At 41.9% G+C, this 27274-nt stretch overlaps 1 pseudogene; it reads left to right on the top strand.

Moving 5' to 3' along the window:
• The first annotated feature begins 3772 nt into the window (after positions 1-3772).
• Positions 3773-4645, top strand: LOC133765502 (protein SET-like; annotated as a pseudogene).
• Positions 4646-27274: the final 22629 nt, after the last annotated feature.

Genomic DNA, 27274 nt, shown 5'->3' on the forward strand with positions numbered 1-27274 from the left:
TACGCCACAATGCTGGCCCTAGCTCTACTTTTGATCCAGCTCCCTGCTAATGGAGCTTTCTCACCATTTTAGCCTCTCCTACTTACGATGGCCAAACTCTGCCTTTCATCTGTGGCGGGCGTTTTGTGGAAGAGGGTTTTCTGCTTCCCACTCTCTGCAGAGGAAGGACCAGGTTGTTATTGTTGTTGTTGTTGTTTACTCTTCTGTCAGTGAGGATGGATCTGTCCCTGGGTCCTGGGGTCAGCAAGTTTGATGCTTCTCTCTTAGTAGCTGAAGTGCTTTGCTCTGCAGGAGAGAAGAGTATGGGGAGGAAGATGGAACTTTTTATTTTTAATTTAGTGATGGTCCCTCCCCTCCTCTGTGCTTGTGCCATTGAGGTAGGCTTTCCAGTCTCCTGTTCTCCTACAGTTTTATCTTAATGTGCAGAGTAAAGGCCCTTGGAAAAGAGTCAGAGGCAATATGCATTTGGCCTGTTTGGGGCTTTGAGGACCTCTATGCTTTTTTTCTAGCCCACACTTGGCCTTTGACATTTAAAAATTTTTTTTAAAGATTTATGTATTTATTTTAAAGTCGAAGTTGCTCAGAGAGAGAAGGAGGACTGAGAGAGAGAGAGAGAGAGAGAGAGAGTGTCTTCCATCCACTGGTTTACTCCCCAGATGGCCGCATTGGCTGGAGCTGTGCCGATACGAAGCCAGGAGCTTCTTCTGGGTGTACCATGCGGGTGCAGAGGCCCAAGAACTTGGGCCATCTTCCACTGCTTTCCCAGGCCACAGCAGAGAGCTGGATTGGAAGTAGAGCAGTCGGGCCTATATGGGATGCTGGCACTATAGGCAGTGGCTTTACCCACCATGCCACAGCACCAGCCCCGGCCTTTGACATTTTATTAAACTTTGACTTGATTTTCTCTATTGCCTTTATTTGGCCTCTTCTGTTTCCTTCTTTTCCCTGCCATAGTTGGAACAGTCTGTAGATCTTTTTGCTCCTGGGTATGAGTCTGCCCCTTTTCTGAATTCTGGTTGTTTGGTTGCTACATGGTTTTAAGTTCTCATGTTTTTGCAGAAAAATTGCGTGCTTGTTGTTTATCATTTTGCTGTTGTTTTAATGAGGGGTACACAACTTTTCCCCAATTTTTCAAAGGCTTCTCCAGCTTTTTAAAGGCTGCTTTACAACTTCCTAATATTCTTTATAGCATCAAATATTCCTGTGAATATGCTGAAATAGAACATCTTTCATTACTTGGCCTGGTAGCATGATTAGACCGGTGCTGTAAAATGTCAATAAAAGAGTGCCTCTTCTCATCCTTTATGCTCTGGGGTTTGAATGTCAGTGCCATGAAGACACTGATACCCTGAAGATGGCCCACTGTTCTGACATCTTGGGGGGGCAGGTACAAGAGAGATCAGGAGTCAACGCCATCAGAAGAATGTTAGGATCATTTAAAATGTGTTGCGTATGGAGTTCATAAAGTTTGTCAGTACATATCATACATCTTACTTGATATGATTTTGAAGTTTGGGTCCACTAGTGAAGTCTTCACGGAAAAGATGCTTATTCTGTAAGATGTAGCAAAAGTAGCATTTCACTGAGTAAGGGCATAAAAGCAAGGGGGATAGGATGTGGAAACATATATACAGCTTTGAGGCATCACAGCTCATTCAAAGTACTGCAATTTCTAATCAGTAAGACCAGTACATAGGAATATGGTATAGGCAAAGCTAGACAGAGGGGGGGGGGCCTGACTATATAGTGCTTTATGTAGTAGGTCATGCTATATTATAGAGATAGTATGAGCCACTGGAAAAAGAAAAGTAGCAGTGTAGAACAATCAGTACTTACTCACGTTTGAGAATTTTGGGATATAGATTGAGGTTAAAAAAGAAATCAGTAGGAGGTTGTGTAATATATCAGGTAAGAAGTGAGACAAGGAGAATGTATTAAGTTTTCAAAATACTAATATCACAGCCGGCGCCGCGGCTCACTAGGCTAATCCTCCGCCTTGCGGCGCCGGCACACCGGGTTCTAGTCCCGGTCAGGGCACCGATCCTGTCCCGGTTGCCCCTCTTCCAGGCCAGCTCTCTGCTGTGGCCAGGGAGTGCAGTGGAGGATGGCCCAAGTGCTTGGGCCCTGCACCCCATGGGAGACCAGGAGAAGCACCTGGCTCCTGCCTGGGGATCAGCGCAGTGGGCCGGCCGCAGTGGGCCGGCCACAGCGCACCTACCGCGGTGGCCATTGGAGGGTGAACCAACGGCAAAGGAAGACCTTTCTCTCTGTCTCTCTCTCACTGTCCACTCTGCCTGTCAAAAAAAAAAAATACTAATATCAGTTGTTGGGGAGTATAGATTCACTTGCCTGCTACAGGTTGGTAGCTTGGTAGTTTTACTTTTGTAGGTTTGGAAATACTGGTTCAATATTTCACTTGGATTAAAGTTAGAATGCATGTAGTAGTTTTAGTTTAGTTGAGCACACATCACAAAACAATCCCACAATACAGTACATTTGTCAGTCTCTACCCAAGAGAGTGGAAGAACTAAAGGCCAAGTGTGTGTAGTGACTGCTAGCATTATAATAGGGTGTTAATATGATGCTCATTTTACTGTGGTGCTTATTTCATAAGCACCAAATTCATATCATGTAGAAAAATAAAATTAAGAAAAAATAAATACATCTTCTATGTTTAACTCTATATTTGATACTATATTTGAAGTAAAACTAAAATTCTTAAGAAATAAACAAAAAAAAACCCACGCCTTCCAGTTCCCAATCAGAAAGAAAACTAGTTGAGGAAAAAATATCAATGACCTGTAGTATAATATTAAATGATAATTCCATATATTATATAATTCCATATATTATGAATTCCCAGGAGGAGAGGAGAAAGACAATAAGACAAAAAAATACTTTAAATGGTCAAAAATTTACCAAATGTGATGGAAAACATCATACTAAGTACTACAATCTTAGTGAATGCAAAACAAAATAAATGCAAAGAGGACAACATCAGGGCACATCAGAGTCCACTTGATTCCAACTGAAGTTAAAAAGCCAATCTGAAAGTAGTCTGAGAAAAGAAGACACATAACACACCACGGTACTTCAGAGCATTCACGGGAAAATGTCATAAAAATGCATTTGCTGTGAACTTTTTTTATATACATGCATACATCAATACAAATAATGACAGACTTTTCATCAGAAATAATGGAAACCAGATCATGAAATGACATCTTTAAACTACTGAAGGAAAAAACTGCCACAATAGGCCAGCGCCGTGGCTCACTAGGCTAATCCTCCTCCTGCAGTGCCAGCACTCCGGGTTCTAGTCCCGGCTGGGGCACCAGTTCTGTCCTGGTTGCTCCTCTTCCAGTCCAGCTCTATGCTGTGGCCCAGGAAGGCAGTGGAGGATGGCCCAGGTGCTTGCGCCCTGCACCCACATGGAGACCAGGAGGAAGCGCTTGGCTCCTGGCTTCAGATGGGCGCAGCGCCGGCCATAGCGGCCATTTGTGGGGTGAACCAACAGAAGGAAGACCTTTCTCTCTGTCTCTCTCACTAACTCTGCCTGTCAAAAAAACAAACAAAAACAAACAAACAAAAAAAAACAAAAACAAACAAACAAAAAAAACCTGCCACAATAGAACTCTATATAGAGTGAATGTATCCCAAGGTGGAACAAAGACATGCCTGCAGAACAAAAACACAAATGATTTAAAGTGAGCTGCCTTAGGTCCTCACAGCTTCCTCCTGCCTAGCGCCGGGGTCAGCGTTTCCTGGAAGCATGGCCCCCAAACACCCGTCTTCACTCCCTCCTCAAACGAAGAAGCCAAGAGCAGCTCCTGGCCAGAGGCCGGCGGACACATTGGCCTCTCGGGGTTTGTTGACGGGAGAAAAAGAACAACAAGAAGCAATTGAACATATTGATGAAGTACAAAATGAAATAGACAGACTTAATGAACAAGCCAGTGAGGAGATGTTGAAAGTAGAACAGAAATATAACAAACTCCGCCAACCATTTTTTCAGAAGAGGTCAGAACTGATCACCAAAATCCCAGATTTTTGGGTAACAACATTTGTCAACCATCCGCAAGTGTCTGCACTGCTTGGGGAGGAGGATGAAGAGGCGCTGCATTATCTGACCAGAGTGGAAGTGACAGAATTTGAAGATATTAAATCAGGTTACAGAGTAGATTTTTATTTTGATGAAAATCCTTACTTTGAAAATAAAGTTCTCTCCAAGGAATTTCATCTGAATGAGAGTGGTGATCCATCTTCAAAGTCCACCGAAATCAAATGGAAATCTGGAAAGGATTTGACGAAACGTTCAAGTCAAACGCAGAACAAAGCCAGCAGGAAGAGGCAGCACGAGGAGCCAGAGAGCTTCTTCACCTGGTTTACTGACCATTCTGACGCAGGTGCGGATGAGTTAGGAGAGGTGATCAAGGATGATATCTGGCCGAATCCATTGCAGTACTACTTGGTTCCTGATATGGATGATGAAGAAGGGGAAGGAGAAGAATAAGATGATGATGATGATCATGAAGAAGAAGGCTTAGAAGACATTGATGAGGAAGGCGACGAGGATGAAGGGGAGGAAGATGAAGATGATGATGAAGGGGAAGAAGGAGAAGAGGATGAAGGAGAAGATGACTAATAGAAAACACTGATGGATTCCAACTTTACTTCTTTTTTTTTAATTTTCTCCAGTCCCTGGGAGCAAATTGCCGTCTTTTTATTTTTTCCCTCTTGTGCTCAGTCTCCCTGTTTTTGAGGTCTCTTTTCTCTACACCATGGTTCTCACCTTATTGTGGGGAAAATACCTGAAGCAAAATACAATGGGAAAAGAATCTCTACCCCTTTCTGTTCCAAATTTATTTTATCCCTCTTGTCTTGACAAAAACTGTATGGAATCAACACCACTATGCTCTGCGGGAAAAAGAAACCCTCCTGCTCCTGGCTCTGCTGGAAGCTGGAGGGTGCCAGGCCCCTATGTGGTAGTGCATAGAATTCTAGCTTTTCTCCTCCTTTCTCTGTATATTGGGCTCAGAGATTACACTGTGTCTCTATGTGAATACGGACAGTTAGCATTTACCAACATGTATCTGTCTACTTTCTCTTGTTTAAAAAAAAAGAAAAAAAAACTTTAAAAAATGGGGTTATAGAAGGTCAGCAAAGGGTGGGTTTGAGATGTTTGGGTGGGTTAAGTGGGCATTTTGACAACATGGTTTCTCCTTTGGCATGTTTACTTGTGATGTTTAACGAACATCCCTGCGGTTGAAGATGACACTTTTAAATAAAATTCTCTCCTAATGAAAAAAATAAAAAATAAAATAAAATAAAGTGAGCTGCCTTCAAAAATCTCAGTGAATGCTGTGACTAAAATAAAAAGTCAAACCACAGTCTGGGAGAAATTATCCACAATGCGAATATGTGGCAAAAGTCTTATATCTTGAATATAGAAACAACTCATGCAACTCACTGGTTATAAGACTACCTTCTAACCTAATTAATAGGCAAGACTTGAACAGGTGCCTCACAAAATATTTATGAGTGGATAATAAACATGTGGAAAAGTGCTCAACATTACTAGGCATAGTCATAAAGCAAGTTAAAAATATGAGATGAAACTTCACACTCACAAAATGGCTAAAATTTAGATTGATAACCTCAAACATTAAGCCAGAGATGTGTGACAATTTTGCACTGCTTGTGGGAATAAAAAATAGCCAACTGGACTGGTGCAGTGGTGCAGTGGGTTAAGCCACCATTCTGACATCCATATTCGAGTGCTGGTTCAAGCCCCAGCTGCACTGCTTCTGAAATCTCTGGGATAGCCCATTGTACTTGGGTCCCTGCCTCCCATGTGGGAGACCTGGATGGAGTTCCTAGCTGTTGGTATCATCCTGGACCAGTCCTGGACTTTGTGGCCATTTGGTGAATTAAGCAGGTGGATGGGAGTGCTCTCTGTCTTTCTCTCTCTCTGGCACACTGTCAAATAAATTAAATCTTAAAAAAAAAGTACAACCACTTCGGAGAACCATTAGCAGTTTGCTGTAAGTGCACCAAAGACAAATTATGGGGCAACACAAAAGAACTAATGTTAAAATCAATATCCAGCCAAAAGGAAGACCAATGCCTCGATTCACCATCATCAATTGAATTTCTTAGTTGTAAAAATCTTGGAATTTCATCCCAAAACTAATTTTTACTACAATTTTTTAAAGATTTATTTATTTATTTATTTGACAGGTAGAGTTACAGAGAGAGAGAGAGAGAGAGAGAGAGAGAGAGAGGTCTTCTTTCCATTGATTCATTCCCCAAGTGTTTGCTAAGGTGGGTGCTGTGCCCATCCAAAGCCAGGAGCCAGGTGCTTCTTCCTGGTCTCCCATGGGGTGCAGGGCGCAAGCACTTGGGCCATCCTCCCCTGCCTTCCTGGGCCACAGCAGAGAGCTGGACTGTAAGAGGAGCAGCCAGGACGTGAACCCGGTGCCCATATGGGATGCTGGCACTGCAGGCAAGGATTAACCAAGTGAGCCATGGCGCCAGCCCCTTTACTACAATTTTATCATTAAAGCCAGTAGTAACATGTTGTAAATCTGATACAATATAGAAAAATTATTTCTCAGGCCTGTCAGCAGCCAGCTTACTCCTATGTTCAGTCTGCAGCTCGTGTGTGATACTAAAGCAATGCAGCTGAATCTCAGATTAGTAAAGGAACATATTTTAAGAGTTCTTCGTTTACCTTAACACTTTCTTCCTTTAGTCTTTGTATTTTTTCTTATGCCTAGATCAAAGATGATTTATCATAGATGTTGTTGTACATGAATTGGGTTGCTATTCTGCCTTGTGAAATTTTAACAAGGCAAACTTAACATTTTGCTTCTTATTCATCCTTCAAGGTATGAAGAATTCCCAAAGAGAACTTTTTCCTAAAAGATTCATGGCCCGAATGGAATTATATAGCTAAAATTAGCTATAGATACAATTTTAAAGGTTATTTGCTTGATATTTGAATGCTAATACAACAAATAATAACGACGATTAAGTCTAATCTTTATGATAAAAATTCTATTATTCTATCTTGTATTATTCAAAATTTCATAAATATTTACCAGCTCTGATGGGAATTAACATTCTCTTTAAGGTTATCTAACTAACATATCCTCTCTTAACATTAGCTTCTGCTTTAACTCTCTTTCCTTATACATTCATTGTTTGAAGTGATCTAATTATTTTGCATATAAAATTAGCAGTTTTCACATCCATCATTAATTATTGTTGCAGTTTACTCTTGCAATTTTTATATTTATTTTAACAGACCTATAGACTGTCAACATTTAAAATATACTGCAACATTTCCCATTACAAATTTTTACTTATAGAATGCACATCAATATTGAATATTCAGCTAGTAACAATAGATGTAAATTGTTGTCTATTTCTTGCTGTTGGCGTTGTTATGCCACTTCTATGCAATAGTAACCTTTTACACTCAGATCAGTGCTCCTGAAAATGTTTAGGGATGACAGCTGAAGCAGGTATTTGGCTAGTCAGCCTTCTGGGAGACCTGGGGGAGGCTCCTAGCTCCTGGCTACAAATCGCTGAGGCTCCGGCTATTGCGGTCATCTGGGGAGTGAACCAGCGAATGGAAGACCTCTCTCGCTCTCTCTCTCTTTCTCTTTTTTTCTCTCTCTCTCTCTTTGCCTCTGCCTATGTGTAACTCTACCTTTCAAATAAATGAATAAATCTTTAAAAAAAAAAAAGTATATCACCAAACACTTTTATCTCCTGCATGGAACTTTCTGACATAGCTACACAAATACACGTACAAATTCTTTATCTATAAACCCTTAATTTGCATGCTTACAGAAAAACATGGAAATATAGAGGTCCTCAATGAGTCATGCCGTGGCTATTCTTGTTCTTATTGATAATGATGATATGTGCTCTCAACTCTCATCCACTGCCACTTAGAACACTTTAGGATAGCCACTCAAGCAAGCAGCACTCAAGTCCAAGTCCCATTTCCAAAATAGCCCCTCATAGTCACAGCACTTCTTCAAAATGAACTTGGGCAAAGTGGGCTTCATGGTGAATTCTGAGTAGAAGAATAAAAACAAGGTTATTGGGACACAAAAGTCATTGACATAGGTGAATAAGTCAAATGAATCATCTGGCTGGAATCAAAATAGTAGAAATAGAAAAGAATAGAAAACTAGAAAGAGGAAAAGACAAAAATATTCACAATAGATTTGCTTACTGTGTGAACTATTTCACCTAAGGTAAGGTAGCTGAGATGACTGATTCAAAGACTAGATCATGCGTTTTAAAAAATAATGAATAATTTGCCTTGAACCTCCAAACCTTATTCATTATCAAATTGTTCTGCTCTCAGAGTAATAAATGGATTTCAAACTTTTGGATCTCCAGGCACTGTCTTCAGATTCTAAAAAATCGTTGATGATCCTAAGGAATTTTTATTTATGTGAAAAAAGAGGAAATGTTTAACAGACTTTTCAGAAAATTATGGATATTCTTCTTTCATTCTGCAATGAAAGTTGACAAATGATAATTTATTAAAAAGTTGGTTGCAATGTGGAATCTGAAACCAGGTCAAAACTATTGTCTTCTCTGGCACTTAAACCCATACCTAACTTTGTGATATCACATATTTAATCATTAAAAAATGTTGTCACACAAAATTAAGCAGAACTTCCAAATGTAAACATATTTCTTTATACTGTATTTTCAGAAATCACAGTCACTAGATTAGTTGATTTAAAAATCAACTTCATCAGAAAATGTTTAAGCATTGGGAAGCTATCAAGCTCATGCTGGCAGATATAAGTGTTCCAAAAGTTCTAATTCATTCTTGAAAACTCAAATTTTGTCACTGGCAACAAATGGTGTCAATTAGCTTTCTTGATGTGACAGGCTCACTTTGTTCATTTTGGAGAAAGTGTCTTCCAGCTGCTAGTCATTCTTCAAGTAAAAACTGTTTCTAAGAGTAAAAAAAAAGTAACTAGTTTATACCACAACTCAGTCTATCAAATGATTTTCCACAAGTCAACCATTGCAATTTGATATGCAGAAGTGCTTTATGCATACTTCTTGCTTTGTCACACAGCATATTTTATAAAATTGATTCCAAGGATGATATGTAATAAAGTATCTTTGAGGTTTTGTTGTAGATATCATTAGCTCAAACCAGATTTTCTATTTTTCTAATGTGTGTGACAATGAAGAAGCTATTGCGACCTGTCTAGTTTGGGGTCATTCTTGATTTGTACCCGTCAGCCAACTGTTTGATCTATCATTCCTTTTTCATTACTGATCAAATGTCAATAGAATGAAAAAAGCAAATGATGTCTTTGTACCAATAGAAAAATAACTTTACCTCTCAAGTCACCTGAAGCGTCTTGGAGATGCCCAGAGACCTATGGGCCACATTTTAAGAATCTCTGGGCTAGACAGCCTTTAATTATACTGCTTTTGTTGTTGTGACTTCTTAATCCTTTCCTTTTCATGAAAGGAATATTTTGTTCTTTGTTTCAAAAACAATGGAAACAAAGGCCATGAATTTGTATTGTTTTAATATAGTATAAATGCATATGCTCTACATCTATAGAAATATGGAATTATCCACAAATGTAGTTTTTTTTTATTACAACAGTTTAGTATGAGCCAAAGGTTGGAAGCAATTCAGGTACCTAGTGATAGAGGATAAGTTAAATAAACAAGTATACAACTTCACAATGGAATACTATGAAGCATTAAACAAAAAAAGAGGAAGAGAAGAAACAGAGGAAGGGAAGAGGAGGGGGAAGTAGTAAAAGAAAAGGAACAAGAAGAAAATGAGGCGGGGGAGGGTGCTTTCTACATACTTATTTGGAGATATTACCAAGATATATATATTGTTCAGAGAACAAAAGGCATGGTACAGGGATAGGCATTGTGGCACAAGGGGTAAGACACCGATTGGGATGCCCATATCCCATGCTGGAATGCCTGGGATTAAGTCTCAGCTCTGCTTCTGAACTAGCTTCCTGCTAATGCACAGGGAGGTGGCAGGTGATGGCTTGAATACTTAGGTTCCCGCCACCCACACAGGGGACCTGAATGGAGTTCCAGTCTCCTGGTGCTGGACTAGCCCAGTCCCAGCTGTTGTGGGCACTTGGATAATCTCTCTCTCTCTCTGTGTGTGTGTGTGTGTGTGTGTCTTTCTGTTGCTCTGCCTTTCAAATAGATATCAAGAAATAAATAGGCAAGATACCAAAGAAAAATGTATATAGTATATCCTAGGCTTTCCATGTTTGTGCTCCCTCTGAAATTCATGTTGAAATTTCATAGTTAAAGTGATAGATCATGAGGACTTCGATCCATCTGAGTGAGATCTTGCCTTATAAAGGAGGGTTCATTCACTCAACGTTTGGACCTTTTTGCCCTTTCACATTCGAAGCACAAAGAATGGGTCATCACAAGCTGACCCCTTGATCTTAGATTTCTAGCCTATGAGTAAAAAATGTTGTTGTTCATACACTAACCAGTACCAGGTATTTTGTTACAGCCACTTAAATGGACAAAGGCAGGATGCTACCTTTTGTTATATGAAAGAAAAGAAACAAGAATATGCACTCCTATTGCTTGCTTTTGCATAAAGAAACATAAGAAAATAATAAAAGTGGTTCTAAAAAGGGGGTCTGGTAATAAGGAAGACAGAAACAGAGGTGAAAGTTATACTTCACAATGTATATTTTGTTAGATTTTTAAAACTGTAGCAAAAAATGTATTACTAACATACAATAAAATAATTAACATGAAAAATATATAGCATGATCCTTTCGTAAGGACACACAGCTAAAACTCTGGAAGAAGATAGAGTAAAAGATTAATAATACTCATCTGTGACTTTTGTTCATTTATTTCTCTTTAATTTAATTTTTATTTTCATTGCTCATCTATATGTATTTAGTGAGCTTTTGACAATGAATTTTTATTACCTGTGAAATCTTCAGCATTTTAAACAACTTGTCATCTCATGTCTCCAAATGACTAGTAAATAAATCAGGCAATAGCATAAACATTTTCAGTAAATTTAAGAAATTTCATGAATTCCTGGACTCCTGAGAAGATTTTCTCTACCTGTAATCTACTGAAGCCCAACACTGGGCACTGGTGTTAAAAGGACAAACAGCACAAATTACTCTCCAACTACCAAATGCTTTTTTTAACTTAACTACAATCAATTTATGTTTTTCCCAGAAATCAATTTTACTACCTAGTATCTAGTTAATGAACAAAAAGTTACACTGTACTCCATTCATATATATTTTTGCGTCAAAAAATCCACAAAAATATCTAGTTTTCATAGACTTACTTCCCCAAAATGATTTTTATTGATAGTCTCGTCTTTACTGTTTCAACTCATTTGGATTCTCTTCCAATACATGTCCACACATAAAGAAGAAAAGTGTGAAACTATTTTATTAGAAATATTGATTTTAAATTTAAAACCGTTGAGAATAAATTGCTTGTTTAAGAAAAGCCGGAGGGGAAACAGCGAGCCGGGGTGTACTGTGTAAATAAGCACCGTTAGAGCATGCGGTTCCCTTAACAATCTCTATGAGGAGATATTGTGCAATCAAGTGTAATTCACGTCTCAGAACCTCAGCCGCAAAGAATAAAGAAATGTGTGACACAGTATTCTCATAGCTGATGTCTGTCAGTAACTTCAATCCATAGCACACACATGATACCTGCACACTCAATATGCTTCCTCTTCATCAACTAAATACTCTGCTGAATAAACATTTGGCCAGAATAAGATAACGGAACTCTTTCGGTAAACGTCTACAACATATTCTGCAGGGAAAAAAAAGGGAATAATCCAAGCAGTCAACATCCTTGAGCAAACACTAGTCTAGCCCCAAAAGTCCTGTTAGTCAGTGGGCAGGAAAGATCCTCCCATGGAGTGTTCAAAGGAATCCTGATCAGGGAGGATCTGAGTTCTTCCTCATGCATTCTTCAATACAGAGGTAAGCTCTGTCTCCAAAATACCTCCTAGGAGTCTACACTGTCGAGGTGGGAAGACAGCACAGCCTCCTTAAAGAGGAAATACAGTGCTGCTATAAAACAATAATTCTTGTGTTAGAGAATGCTGTTAGCCTGGAATAGCAACCACTAAAAAAAAAATACAAAGGGACTTTCAATACTTTGTGGGAAAATGAAACCATAAGGTAAGTTTATTTTGGTGTAAAAAATTTGAAATCCACGCATTTTTTCATAATACACATTTTGCATGAACGTTTTGAAGACTTCTCATACATTCATTTTCCTGTTAGTTATCCCACATAAGTAAATATTACCACAACAGAAGCATTTTTTATGTGAAAAAAGTAAGGGGTGGTGTTTGGCCTAGAAGTTAAGACATCCACATTCTATATTGGAATGTCTGGATTCCGGGACTGGTTCTGGTTCTGCTTCTACTTCCAGTCTGCTAATGCAGACCTTGGAAGGCAGATACGATAGCCCAAGTAATTGGGTCTCTGCCACCCACATGAGAGACCTGAATTGAACTATCAGTTCCTGACTCCAGCCTGGCCCAGCCCTGGCCCTTGCAGGAATTTAAAGAATGAATTAGAGGATGAGGGTGCTGGTGTTCTCTTGCTCTTTCACTCTTCCCCCCCCTCCCCCCCACTCTAAAATAAATAAATTTAACAAAATAATTTTTAAATTGATTGAAGTATATCTCTGATTTTAGGAAATAAAGAGTAAATGGGGCCAGCACTGTGGTATAGTAGGTTAAACTGTCACCTGCCATGCCAGCATCCCATATGGATACTGGTTCCAGTCCTGGAAGCTCCACTTCCAATTCAGCTCCCTGCTAATGCACCTGGGAAAGCAGCAGAGGATGTCCCAAGTCCTTGGGCCCTTGAACCCACGTGGAAGCCCAGAGGAAGCTCCTGGCTCCTGGCTTCAGCCTGGCCAGGCCTGGTTGTTGAGGCCATCTGGAAAGTGAGCCAGTGGATGAAAGATCTCTCTCCCTTTCTCTCTCTCTCCCTCTCTGTCTTTCTCTCAACCTGTAACTCTGCCTTTCAAATAAATAAATATTTTTTTAAAAATTAATAGTATTTTAAAAATAATAGCACTGTTTATATCTGTGGGGACTCATGGAACTACTGTAAATCCATAGAGTGAGGGTCTGGGGTGGGGTGTGGGCTGTTGGTTGCTAGGTACAACACAACCACTAATGAATGACAAGGCTTTTTTCATTTTCTTTCATCTTTTTGCATTTTCTGTCTTTTGTCTGTTATTTGCTATTATTTCAACCAACTAACAATAAATGTTGCTTATGTTAGTTCTAGATCTCCCTAACAGAACCAAATGCTCCAGAACAATGTTCAGAAACCTGGACAAATGACTTCCAGGAAAAACACATTATCATTCAAATCTAACTTCTGAAAAGAGTGCATTTATTTAATACAACCTCAAACTTTATGAGAACTGTTTCAGCATTCCAATCTGCATCTTGTCACAGAAGGCAACACCATCACTGAGCTACAATTCTACCTCATGGTCTTCTCAAGGTTGTTATTGTGCTCACAAATGAATAAGTCAACCAGTTTCCCAGTGTGCAGGCTTCTCACAGTTGATAAGGTGAGAGGCACTGGATGGCCTTAGAGCCCCAAGTATGGGGCCCTGCTCTGGGACCACTCTACCACTCATTCAGTGCTCTTAACTCCTCAGGGCTTGCCCCTCTACCTGGAGCTTGGAAGGCCAGAAAAATGGCCCCACCTGGAGCCCAATGTCAATCCCTCCACAAGCCTGACACACAAAGGATGGGAGAGGTGTTGTGCCCAGGAGTGTAATCTTTGGGTGAAGGATTGTGGTAGCCACAAACATCCATGCCAAGCTCCCCCTGCAGAGAGGACACATGTGGAAGAGCAACCCACAAATAGGGTCAGGACCAAGTTCTCCAGACTCCAAATGAAAACCTAGCCTTCCATGTCATTTTGCTGATATATCCATCAAGGTAAGAGTGTGGAACACATTTTAACAATGTCTAATCTTAATGTGTAGCTTTTAAATATTCAAACGCATGCTATGTGTGTGTTCATTTATACTCATGTGGCGAATCACCCCCTGATTCAAGTTCTACACCTTCTGTGAGGGCAAACAGGCTTTTTACCCTGATCATTGCTCTATTTCTAAGACCAAAAACAAACTGATGGAATGTTCAGTGAAAAAAAAAAAGTTCCATAGTTTAAAAATGATTTGGGAAGTGCTACCTTTTATAGTCCCCCTGGGAGGACTGATCACGCAAATTACCAATTTTATAGCTTTGAGATTCCTACCATTTTAACAAGGAGCCTCTACTTCATTTTTTTTTTCCTGAAGACCATCTCATATCTACTCTACAGCAGAAGACTTTAGGAATTATCAAGATCAATGTCTTATCTCAACCCATGCACTTGGGGAGCATTTCAAGAAACCTTGAATGAATACAATGAACCTTCAATTGAGTCCCAGATACAACTCCAATATTACAAAAAGCTAAAAAAAAAAAAAAGTAAAATGCTCAAGAAGAAAAAAATGTTATTTTTCATGAAAAAAAACAAGAAACTAATGATAGCAAAATTGATCCTTTCCTGGAATTTTTCTATCTAGGAATAATTAGACAGCAATGAAGAAAGAAAAAAAGGTATAAACCTATTGTAGTAGATTTAAGGTGAAAAATAAATGCCAATAAGTTTTTACTACTCATTAAGTATATTACATACCAATTTAAAATGTATTTATTTCTGGTTAATGTTGCCACTAATCTTGATTGAGCAACCTATAACCAACTTTTAATGTAGGCATGGATATCCATTGCAATTACTACTAATGTTGATTATGATAAAACCTGCTATCAGTGAAGAGGAGGAAAACTGCAATATAGATATTTCATTTAAATTGTAACTATAGAAAAAAGTGTAAATGCAAATTAGGATTACTTCAGAGAGAAGCCACAAAAATCCTATGGAAACTAACTCTAAAGGTTTATTGGCTCCTAAAGCTGGAAAGAGTATTGACCCTAGAAATAACTGAATAGGGGAACTCTATGTTCTCCTCTCTCTCTGATTCTTCTTTACCCTATTTCCTCTTCTCATCCTTTACTCCTCTTATTCCTATCTTTTTCTCTCCTTTTGTCACTGCTTCCTCTCTTTTTCACCCAGTTTTTCTCTTTGCACTGGTCTCCTTCTCTTCAGTTGCAGAGTTTCTTCCTTAAGTCAGGGATCCTGGCATCAGATAGCTCCAAGTCTAAGCATCACAACCTCAAAATCCCCATAGAATAAATGCCTCAAATTTCAGTACATAAAAACTCAAGACATCTGATTGGCCTAGTTTGGGTAACATATCCCTTTACATCAGTTGCTAAGACATAGAAGGATATTCTGCTGCCTGACTGCACCCCAGTGTCCCCACAATCACATCTTTGGAGTGAGGTAAATCCAAACAGGGCAGGTGCTCTTGCCAGAAGTAGGGATTAACAAATGCTTGACATATAGAACTTGAACCATCCCATGCAGGATGTAAAGGATTACAGTTTTGTAAAGCAACAGAAATTTGGCAACATATATCAAGAACCTGTAAGTCCATGACTGCCCTCCATGCGAAGAAAAAAATCCAAATTTGAAAAATCATATGCATCAAGAATTACACTATAATATTATTTATAATACCAAATGTGTCAATCTAAGGAATCTAAGAAATCCAATAAAAGGAAAACAAGTAGATAGTAAATTATAGTACAATGTCAAGAATATGATATTGCCATAATACAGAAAATTACCTGCTGCCTGGAGCCTGCCTACCACCAGATCTCCTGACCTAAGGAAAAAGGAAAACTAAATATACATACATATATATGCATATATATATATATATACACACATGTTTTCACATTCATATTTTCATTTTCACTTTTCTATACTGAACACATGTAATTTTTAAATTTTATTGAAGGTGAAGGAGACGGGGGAGCGGGAGAGAGAGAAATCCCATCTCCTAGTTCATTACCCAAATACCCACAATGGGCAATAACTAGGACTGGGCCAAACCAAAGTCACAAGCTGAGAACCCAATCCAAGTTTCCCATGTGGGTGCCAGGAGCCCAGTAACTTGAGCTAACTGCTAACTGCTAACTCCCAGGGTGCACTTTAGCAGGAAGCTTGAGTTGGGAGCCAGAGCTGGGATCAAACCAAGGTACTCCAATGAAGCACACAGGTGTCTTAACTGCTAGGCAAAATGCCCACCTTGGACATGTAAAATTTTAATGATGAAAACCTATTAACTTCAAGATTTAAAAAAAAAAATCATAGGCCAGCGCCGCAGCTCACTTGGCTAATCCTCCACCTGTGGCGCCGGCACCCCGGGTTTTAGTCCCAGTTGGGGCACCGGATTCTGTCCCGGTTGCTCCTCTTCCAGTCCAGCTCTCTGCTGTGGCCTGGGAAGGCAGTGGAGGATGGCCCAAGGGCCTGGGCCCTGAACTCGCGTGGGAGACCGGGAGGAAGTACCTGGCTCCTGGCTTCAGATCGGCATAGCGCACAGGCTGAAGCGGCCATTTGGGGGGTGAACCAACGGAAAGGAAGACCTTTCTCTCTCTCTCTCTCTCTCTCTCTCTCTCACTGCCTAACTCTGCCTGTCCAAAAAAAAAAATCATAATAACCTTAAAGTATTAGATAAGTATTCTTTGAATTTCACTTATTCCCAAGCTTACAAGGTGTTCCTCAAAACCATTTGTTTCAAACCACTATTGTAAATTGTATGGCTCCGATGGCCTTTACCTCCTGTATGGAGATGAACCAAGCATACAGCCAATTTGACCTGGAATAAGTCATTGTCTCTTTGTTCCTTTAATATGAGAACTTTGAACTAAGTCATTGCTCAGACTTCCTTTCACTGTAACATATTATCATTCTTATTTTAAAAAAAATTATTTCGGGGCCAGCGCCGTGGCTCACTAGATTAATCTCCGCTGCGGCACCGGCATCCCATATGGGTGCCTGGTTCTAGTCCTGGCTGCTCCTCTTCCAGTCCAGCTCTCTGCTGTGGCCCGGGAGGGCAGTGGAGGATGGCAGTGGAGGAGCTTGGGCTCCTGCACCCACATAGGAGACCAGGAGGAAGCACCTAGCTCCTGGCTTTGGATCGGCACAGCACCAGCTGTAGCGGCCATTTGGGGAGTGAACCAACGGAAGGAAGACCTTTGTCTCTGTCTCTCTCTCTCTCACTGTCTATAACTCTTCCTGTCAAATAAATAAAAAATAAAAAATAAAAATAATTTTTAAAAATTCTTTCAAAAACATTTTTAAAATAAGTATTTATTTTTATCTGTTTGAAAATCAGAGCAAGAGACAGAGAGAAACTGACTGACAGAAAGAGAGTTCTTCTGCTCACTGGTTCATTCCACAAATTCCTCCAGGGCTAGGACAGGCCAAAGCCAGGCACTCCAAACTCCATTCTGGGAGCAAGAGGGTGGCAGGGGCCCAAACACCTGAGCCATCATCTGCTGCCTCCCAACATGCATTAGCAGGAAGCAAGATGGAAGTGGAGTAGGTGGGACTCAAACTGATACTCCAACATGGGATGCTGGAATCCCAAACAGTGACTTAATCCACTGTGCCACAACTCTGGCCCAACATATTATTCCTGAAGGTCTTTCTACAAAACATTAGCTACTGTAATTCAAAATATGGGGCCCAGTAAATCTAACATCAGTTGTTATTGCTTGCTAACTATTTCCCCAGGGCCTTTCTTACAGGAAGAATTTGGGATTTCCCAGTTCCCCCAAGTGCTTATTACAGATACTTAGTATTTGATTTCAAATAAAAACACAAAATGCCAGTATTAAAAACAAATAGAATCACTTTCATTTATCATTTCCACAGAAAAATTTTAGCTATTAAAATGTAGCTCTATGACTAAAATTAAAATACCCACTGTAATGTAAAAATAATAGGTTTCAGATAAAAAGCTATGCTAAGGAGAAGAAGGAGGAATATTTGGAAGTTTTTAAGTTCTTATTATATATATATTTTTTGACAGAGTAGAGAGAGAGAGAGGGAGAAAGAGAGAGAGAGAGAGAGAGAGAAAGGTCTTCCTTTGCCATTGGTTCACCCTCCAATAGCTGCTGCGGCCGGCACACTGCACTGATCCGAAGCCGGGAGCCAGGTGCTTCTCCTGGTCTCCCATGGGGTGCAGAGCCCAAGCACCTGGGCCATCCTCTACTGCACTCCCGGGCCATAGCAGAGAGCTGGCCTGGAAGAGGGGCAACCGGGACAGAATCTGGCACCCCGACTGGGACTAGAACCTGGTGTGCCGGCGCCGCTAGGCGGAGGATTAGCCTATTGAGCCACGGTGCCGGCCCTTATTATATTTTTTTAAGATTTATTTATTTATTTGAAAGTCATAGTTACACAGAGAGAGAAGGAGAGACAGAGGGAGAGAGAGGCAGAGAGAGGGAGAGAGAGAGGGAGGGAGAGAGAGAGGTCTTCATCCACTGGTTCACTCCCCAGTAGGCCGCAAAGGCCAGAGCTGTGCCAATCTGTAGACAGGAGCTTCCTCCTGGTCTTCCACGTGAGTACAGGGGCCCAAGGACTTGGGCCATCTTCTACTGCTTTCCCAGGCCATAGCAGAGAGCTGGATCAGAAGTGTTGCAGCCAGGACTTGAAACAGTGCTCATATGGGATGCTGGCGCTGCAGGCAGTGGCTTTACCAACTACGCCAGAGCGCCAGCCCCAATTTTATTTTTATTTTAATTGACAAAATATTTGTCACTGTGGGGAATGAATATATGAGGAGAAGGACCTAGAGCAATAAGAAGTATGGAGGGAGAAAAGGGAAGGAGTGAAGGGACGAAAAAGGGCATTGTTTATCTTTAGGCAATGTAGCAATTGAAACAAAGTTTATTTTTTTAGATTTATTTTTATTTACTTGAAGGCAGAACAAGAGAGGACAGAAAGATTGTCCACCCACTGGTTCACAACCCAAATGATCCCAATAGCCAGAGCTAGATCTGGCTGGAGCCAGAAACCAGGAACTCAATCCAGGTTTCCCATATGGGTGGCAGGGCCTCAAGTATGTGAGCCATCATCTCCTATTTCCCAAGGTGTGCATTAGCAGGAAGCCAGACTAGAAGCAGAGGCAAGACTGGATCCCAGACCCACAGTGTCCACAGTAGCGACTTAACTACTGCACCACAATGCCGGCCCCCAGAACAGACGTTTTTAAACTAAACCACTAAAGTTCAGTGAAAACTCTGTAGATATTGGGAAACACAACCTAGGACATAAATTTTATCACTTCTTACATCATACTTAGTATCCACTAAATCCCCGTGTCGAGCCATAGAATCTCAGCATCTTTATCATGCACACTCCTGTTCCTCGCCACTGTCCCCACCTCTCAGCAGCCTATAGAAGTCCTCCTTGGCTCCTCCCCCTTTAATGCCTACACCGTGTGCTGCTCTGCACTTATTGGAGGGGCTGGGAGTCAAATGACCACTACTGCTCTGTAGATGGTGCGTCATATTACAATAAGCAACAAGCTACTTCTTTCTTCTCCTTCCATGGGGAAAATGCTGTCTTCACAGAAGATTAACCAACCTCAGACCCCCTTCTTCAGGACTCCTCATTATGACAACAATAAGCATTCTTATTGTTTTATTTTTTAAAAAGATTTTATTTATTTATTTGAAGAGCATAGTTACAGAGAGAGAGAGAGAGAGAGAGAGAGAGGTCTTCCATCTACAGGTTCACTCCCCAACTGGCCACAATGGCTGGAGCTGTGCCAATTGGAAGCCAGGAGCCAGGAGCCTCTTCCAGGTCTCCCATGAGGGTGCAGCGGCCCAAGGACTTGGGCCATGTTCTGCTGCTTCCCCAAACCATTATCAGGCAGCTGGATCAGAAGTGGAGCAGCCGGGACTTGAACTGACGCCTACCCATATAGGATGCCTGCACTACAGGTGGTGGCTTTACCCGCTATGCCACAGCGCCAGCCCACATTCTTATTGTCTTAAAAAATGAAAGTTGACTTTAGAAACAGTGGCCACTTGAGTACATGACCTCAACCCATGATCTGTAAGGAGCAGGAAATTTAAAGGGGTTTCAAAGAGAGACATACTCAGACTAAGGACCCCACAAAGGCAACAATGAACAGGTATAAAGAAATTGAGTGTATCTGGATGCATCCAGCTTAGCTACTACAAATGCAGAGGCAGAATATGCTCAAATGTCTCACTGTTTTGCTAATTAACACTAGTGCCTCCCTATGCCCAGAAGGGTGGCCTCCAGCTGAAGGAGGTCTCCCAGCCCCTCCAGGGGCCTCAGATCTCAGTATAAATCTCTACCTAAATTCTTGCAGCTCTTACGTCTGCCAAGTGCCTCTGCAAAGCCTTGCTCTATGTCTATTCTAACATCCTGAAGTGTTTTAATGCTTTTTATTTACTATCAATATGTGGCTCAGTTTGAGCATTTGAAGAGTGAATCTCTATACATCTCTACAACAAGAAAGAGTAAATTAATTAAAAGCTTAACTAATTGTTCTCACTTGACATCCACACTGCCTTTTCATGTGGCCTGGCTGAGCCAAGTCCAGCAAGGCAGCTGACTTCCAAATCCTGGTCCCCAGGTATTAGGAAACGTAAGACAACGTAAGATCTTGATAGATTGCTTAAATAGATCACTGGTTCTTACAGACATGCTCTTTCTCTTAACTTTAACAGCACTCTAAGGTTCTCATCCTGCAAAATGACTACTGTTCACGTCCACAAATGTTAGCAAATGCAATGGATGTTTCCCTCCCAAATAAAATATTTTAAAAATTATACGAGTGAAGCATGTTTCAGGCACAAAAATTATGTATTTTCACAAGAAGAGGAGAGTAGAAACTTATTTCCGGCCGGCGCCGTGGCTTAACAGGCTAATCCTCTGCCTTGCGGCGCCGGCACACAGGGTTCTAGTCCCGGTTGGGGTGCCGGATTCTATCCCGGTTGCCCCTCTTCCAGGCCAGCTCTCTGCTATGGCCTGGGAAGGCAGTGGAGGATGGCCCAAGTCCTTGGGCCCTGCACCCGCATGGGAGACCAGGAGAGGCACCTGGCTCCTGGCTTCGGATCAGCGCAATGCGCTGGCCGCAGCGGCCATTGGAGGGTGAACCAACGGCAAAAAGGAAGACCTTTCTTTCTGTCTCTCTCTCTCACTGTCCACTCTGCCTGTCAAAAAAAAAAAAAAAAAAAGAAAAAGAAAAAGAAACTTATTTCCCAGTTTGCAATCTACTAAATTCCTTAAAAAGTGTTGATTCTAAAAATAAAACAATCTAAACTTTATAAAATCAGAAAAAGGAAACTCTCTTCTAGTTCTAATATTCTACTCTTGGAAGCCAAAAGAAATTATCTATCCTCACTAAAGGGATAATGGATGCAGTATTTATTTTATCTAAGCTAAGAATGTTTACAATAAATATGCATAAACCTAAAATTCTTGAGCAAATGTATCAAAGAGTACACTCATTGAAATGGAAAACACATTCAAAGCTCAAAAGCAAAAGGAATCTCTCCTTGAACCACTCACAACTTTAACAAATCATCATAGTTTTACATAGACCAAAACATACTCTGAAGAAAATAGTCTCTTCACTCTGCCTATATCAATCCAGGATGTGTGTTGCAAAGCTGAAAGGAAGAATGCGTTTACCACCGCTTGATAAAATGCAAATTGTGGCACCACTGTCTACTGTCAAGCACGCTGGACTTGACCTGGAAGTTATGCTCCATTTGCTTACCCATTTTCTTAGATGCCTCTCTCCCTAAAGACCATCCACTTTCCAAGGGTAGGACATTTCTTTTTTTATTCCCATTTGCTTTCAAAATACTTGAAATTCGGAGCTGCGCTGTGGGTTAAGCCGCTGCTGCTCCACTTCTGATCCAGCGCTCTGCTATGGCCTAGGAAAGCAGTGGAAGATGGCCCAAGTCCTTGAGCCTCTGCACCCATGAGGGAGACCTGGAAGAAGATCCTGGCTCCTAGCTTCGGATTGGCCCAGCTTTGGCCATTGCAGCCATTTAGGGGTGAACCAGTGGATGGAAGACCTCTCTCTCTCTCTCTCTCTCTCTCTCTGCCTCTGCCTCTCTGGGACTCTGCCTTTCAAATAAATCAATAAATCTTTAAAAAAATACTTGAAATTCAATACAGGATGTTAAATTAAGGATCAAAATGTTCAACTTACTAATATAATAATTCTAGGAATCTTGCTAAAAAAAAAAATCCTATAGTGGAGAAAACCAGGTCTCACATCTCATTCAAACCATGGATAAAGCAGCAAAACTCCCTAAATTGCATGACTTCCAGAACACACCTTCAGGCTCAGGTTCATATATAAAGTCCAAAAAGTAGTAAAGAAACCAAATAAAAATACTCTGCTCAATTTCTATACCCCTGTTGATGGTATCACATGTTGGGGCTGGCAGTGTGGTTTGGTGGGTATAGCCCCCCCTGTGGTGCCAGCATCCCACATGGGCACCAGTTTGATATGGGCTGTACCACTTATAATCCAGCTCCCTGCTGATGGCCTGGGAAAGCAGCAGAAGATGGCCCAGTGCTTGGGTCCCTGCACCCACTTGGGAGACCCAGATGAAGCTCCTGGCTCCCAGCTTCAGCCTGGCCCAGATCCCGCCATTGTGACCATTTGGAGAGTGAACTAGTTATGGAAGCACTCTCTCTCTCCCTCTCTCTCTCTGCTTTTCAAATAAATAAATCTTAAAAATAGAAAAAGATGGTATCATATTTTGAGCTACCTTCATTCTTCACCTTCTGAGCTCTTACTCACCTGAAACATCAAGACTGCTTCTCATTCCCAGCTATTTGGCCTGTTAAATCCTGGATCTTTGGTTCGTGTGTAATACCTGTTCTGCCAGAAGCCTGTGCCTACCCAGGCAGTTCTGTTTGATTGCTGTTTAAATCTCAGCATTTTATTCCTACAGCCACTATTTAGATCTCATCATTAAGCCCCTACAGCTAAAGCAGTGATCGATTTTATATTTCCCTATATACACTATAACCATTGAGGGTAGCAGAGAAGGTGAACTATTTTATCTTCAATATCCTCAGTGCATATAGGATGAACTGATACCTAAAACACTAGTAAAATTCTACATTTTAAGTTATTAATGCAGAATTCTGAACATCAACCTCAGAAATGATGTTCTCAGCATTTCAAGGTATCTCTCTCTTTTTTTTTTTTTTTTTTTTTTGACAGGCAGAGTGGACAGTGAGAGAAAGAGACAGAGAGAAAGGTCTTCCTTTTTGCCGTTGGTTCACCCTCCAATGGCCGCTGCGGCCAGCTCATCGTGCTGATCCGAAGCCAGGAGCCAGGTGCCTCTCCTGGTCTCCCATGAGGGTGCAGGGCCCAAGGACTTGGGCCATCCTCCACTGCCTTCCCGGGCCATAGCAGAGAGCTGGCCTGGAAGAGGGGCAACCGGGATAGAATCCGGTGCCCCGACCAGGACTAGAACCCAGTGTGTCGGCGCCGCAAGGCGGAGGATTAGCCTGTTAAGCCACGGCACCGGCCGAAGGTATCTCTTAAAGAGAAAAACATGTGCCTTTTTGAGATTACCTCTGAGATAATACATGAAAATCAATAACTTATTACAAAATATTTTGCTGAAGTAATATATAGTGATTAACATTTTCTGAATTTTATAGATAAATTGAGATCAAGATTATTTTTCCAAATTTTCAAAAAATTTAAGAATGTAATATTAATGTACCAATTATTTTGTTGTCAAGAATCCTATCCATCTCTTTCCAAAAATATTTGAAATCTCATATCATAAATGGAAAGGAAAAGAATCAATATTTACTGAGTTCCTAAAATGTATTGTTTGGGACTATGATTATTTAAAAATGTAGGAAGTAATATGAGTCGGTCTCCTTTTACAGGAAAGGATAATGAGACAGAGACGTTTCTGTCCCAAGATCGCATGGCTGGGAAGTGTTTAAATCCAAATCTGTTCAGAATTCGAACTCAGGTCTATCCATTTCCTATGTAGTGTGCTGACCTAGCATAATAAAATCAGGAAGCATATATTCCAAAAATAAAATTCAGAAGTAAATATTTCTAACAGCAATTTATAAAAGGCTAGAGACCAAGAAGATAAACATTCCAAAAGTTCTATGTTGAAAAGAGTTTTAACCCAAATCCTGCGTTATCTGTCAGTCATGGCAAATTCTCAGGGAAATTCTCAGGGATCACAACTCTTCTTTATCAAACAAAAAGAAGACTCGATTTATCAAGAAGGAGAAACAACTTACAAGTCTCAGGAAGAATTGCTTGTGTAGGTCACAAACCAAACCTCATACAACAAAATCCATTTTCTCCGTAACTGTTTTCCAAAAGCTATAAAGATGTCACTTACCTAGCTGTTTCCTACAGGGACTCATTTATGTAGCAAGGGATGGGTGAGCAAAAACAAAATGCTGCTAGCATAATAAAACAGTAACATCATAGAAAGTTTTAATTTTCTCACATCCTTGGGTCTGAGTCATTTCTTTTCACCTCAAGTTCATTAGCCAAACACCTTCCTGACATCAGGTAAGGAAAAGCCTGCTGTCTCTGCCAGACCAACTATTGGTCATTCTTTAAGTCATTCAACCCAACTACCAATCAGGCGATCAATCAGTCAGCAAATATTTGTTATGTACCAGCAACTATGCTGGGGACAGCTGAGCTCAACAGATCTTACCTGCTTGAGTGTGTAAAGAAACCGCCTAATCCCATGAGAATTTTTATTTGGACATCAGTAAGAGCTGTAAAGGCATTACAAAGTACAATGAGAGTAAGAAAGGGGCTATATAAGTGAGCCTAGGCTAGAGGCAGGAATCAGGTTAATAATGGCACCTTTGGGGTGACAGGTGCTGTAACTCACTCCCTGGGACCCAGAGTAACCCCAATCAGGGTAGCAGCAGCTGACAAAACAAATAAACTGAAAAAATGTTAGTGGGGGAAAAAAAATCATCCCTGAAAAGGGTCATGTGGGATATCAGACTTGCTTTTGTTAAGCACATAATTAGCCTCCTTCATTGACTAATTACATTTCCTTAGTTTTAGACCCACACCACAAAGAAACATAAAATACACATCTTCGAAAAAATTCAAATTCAGGTGGTTTTGTTTTTAAATAATTGGTCAGATCTTCCTCTTCATAAAGAGCAAAGTATGGAATCCTGCAGAGCAGGCCACCAATCTCCCATGCCCACTACAGTGATCCCTAATCAACAGCCACCAGTGTTGAGACACTTCATCTAGGAAACAGATCTCATTCTTCATTGTACCGCTTCACAGCCACCTAAAAACTACAAAGCTAACCAAAAACTCAAAACATCTGACCTACACATTTGACCTAGGAGCTCCAGAGGATCAGTGCCAGCCATGCCCTGGGAAGACTTCACAGATAACCTTCAGTTTCTTTGCTTTTTTAAGGAAGACATGATTGTTTACAAATAGAAGTGTTAACTCAACACGAGGTAACCATCAGTCTGGTCTGGGTAGGGAACAGGTTAAAAATGCATATATTGATGCAAGTGATGAATATATTTATTGACTGTATACTAAAATGAGCATCAAAACCAACAATCATGTATCCTGGTGTCTCAAAATATATTTTATAATTTCCACCTTTCCATCGGCAAATCTCTTTAAAATCTGAGAAAGTGGTTCTTCTCCTCCACAGGTGGGCATAACTAGCCTAGCTAACTGGAATTCCTGGGCTGTCACTGCGGCACAGGGGCGCGGGCTCTACTCTAGTACCACCTTACCTGCTGCTCCCTGGGCTGGTTTTGCTCTGGAGGTGGTGGTGGTGGTGGGGTGTGTGTGTGTGTGTGTGTGGCCATCTGAAGAGTAGTGAAGGTATCTAACGCTCGGAAACTAAAACAGAAAGTGCATGGTGACTTCTGTCTAAACCACATCCACTCTCACTGGCAGCAGTACCTAGAACTGGCCTTCTCCTTTCCGTGGAATGCAACCCTGAATAGGCCCCAGCTTGGGGCCTGAGGCTCCTCTAAGAAAGAACAAGAGGGTCTGGGGCCGGTTCCAGTCCCCACTGCTCCACTTCGGATCCAGCTCTCTGCTAATGCACCTGGGAAAGCAGTGGAAAATGGCCCAAATCTGTGGGCCCTTGCGCCTACGTGGGAGACCCAGATGGAGTTACAGGATTCTGGCCTTTGGGGAGTGAACCAACAGACAGAAGAGCGCACTGCGCTCTCCACCCTCCCCACCCCCATCCCGGTATCTCTGCCTTTCAAATAAATAAGTGAATCTGCAACAAAAAGAAGGTTTCTGGTGATTTGAATCAGATCTGACTCTAGCTTCTCTAACGTCGAAGATAATGGCATAGGTACGCTGCCCACTTCCTAACGTCCGTGTAGCAAACCGGGATGGAGCTGCTCAAGCCCCGGGGCCCGCTGAGAGGGAACCGAGCCCGCCCACGGGGGACTCACCGCGCTCGCCCTGCCGGGCGCCGTGATAGGACAGCTTTCCAAAGGCGGATCGCCAGGGTGACATCTGTTTATCCAAAGGCAAGGGGCTCGTTTCTCTCGGGTCTCCCTCTAGTTACTTCGGGGAACTTGCGGGACGGCTGGGTTCCGCGGGGTAGCCTCGGAGGGGCGTCAATTGTAGGCTAGGGTGGGAGTCGCCGGAAGGAAGGGGCTTGCGGGCCCGGGCGCGAACGGCGCGGGCTCCAGCCGTCCTGCCGGGATTTGGGCCCTGGCACGGAGGGGATGTCCTGAGCTTTCTTGGCCAAAGCGGGGGGTCGAAGGCATCTCCCGGGCATCCGCGCTCTGATTTGGGAGAAAAGCCAGACAGCAGCAGAGTTAACGAGAGGGCGAAGTGGCTGCGGCGCTCGACCCCTGCGCCCGCGGTCCCCGGCAGCCTGCAGCCGGGCGTGGGGTGCCGGGCGCGAACCGCGGGCGCAGCAGGAGGCGCTGGCTGGCGTGGGCTGCGGCGACCGGCGGAGTCGCGGGGACCCGGGCGGGAGTCCCCGGCAGGTCCCGGCTCCGCACCGAGCGGGTGTCGCGGCGGATCAGCGGGCGAACCCGCGGAGGCCGAGGTGCGGGACGCCCCCTGCGCGCCTGCCCTAGCCGGCTGCAGCGCTGCGCCGCCCGCCTGCAGTTTTGACCGTTGTGTCCCCGGCCGGCCGCCTAAGGCCACGAGGAGCGGGAAGAGGCCGCGAGAGAAAAGGGAGCGGGTGGGGGAG

This window comes from Lepus europaeus, chromosome 8 (assembly GCF_033115175.1).
Source record: "Lepus europaeus isolate LE1 chromosome 8, mLepTim1.pri, whole genome shotgun sequence".
NCBI classification, from domain to species: Eukaryota; Metazoa; Chordata; class Mammalia; order Lagomorpha; family Leporidae; genus Lepus; species Lepus europaeus.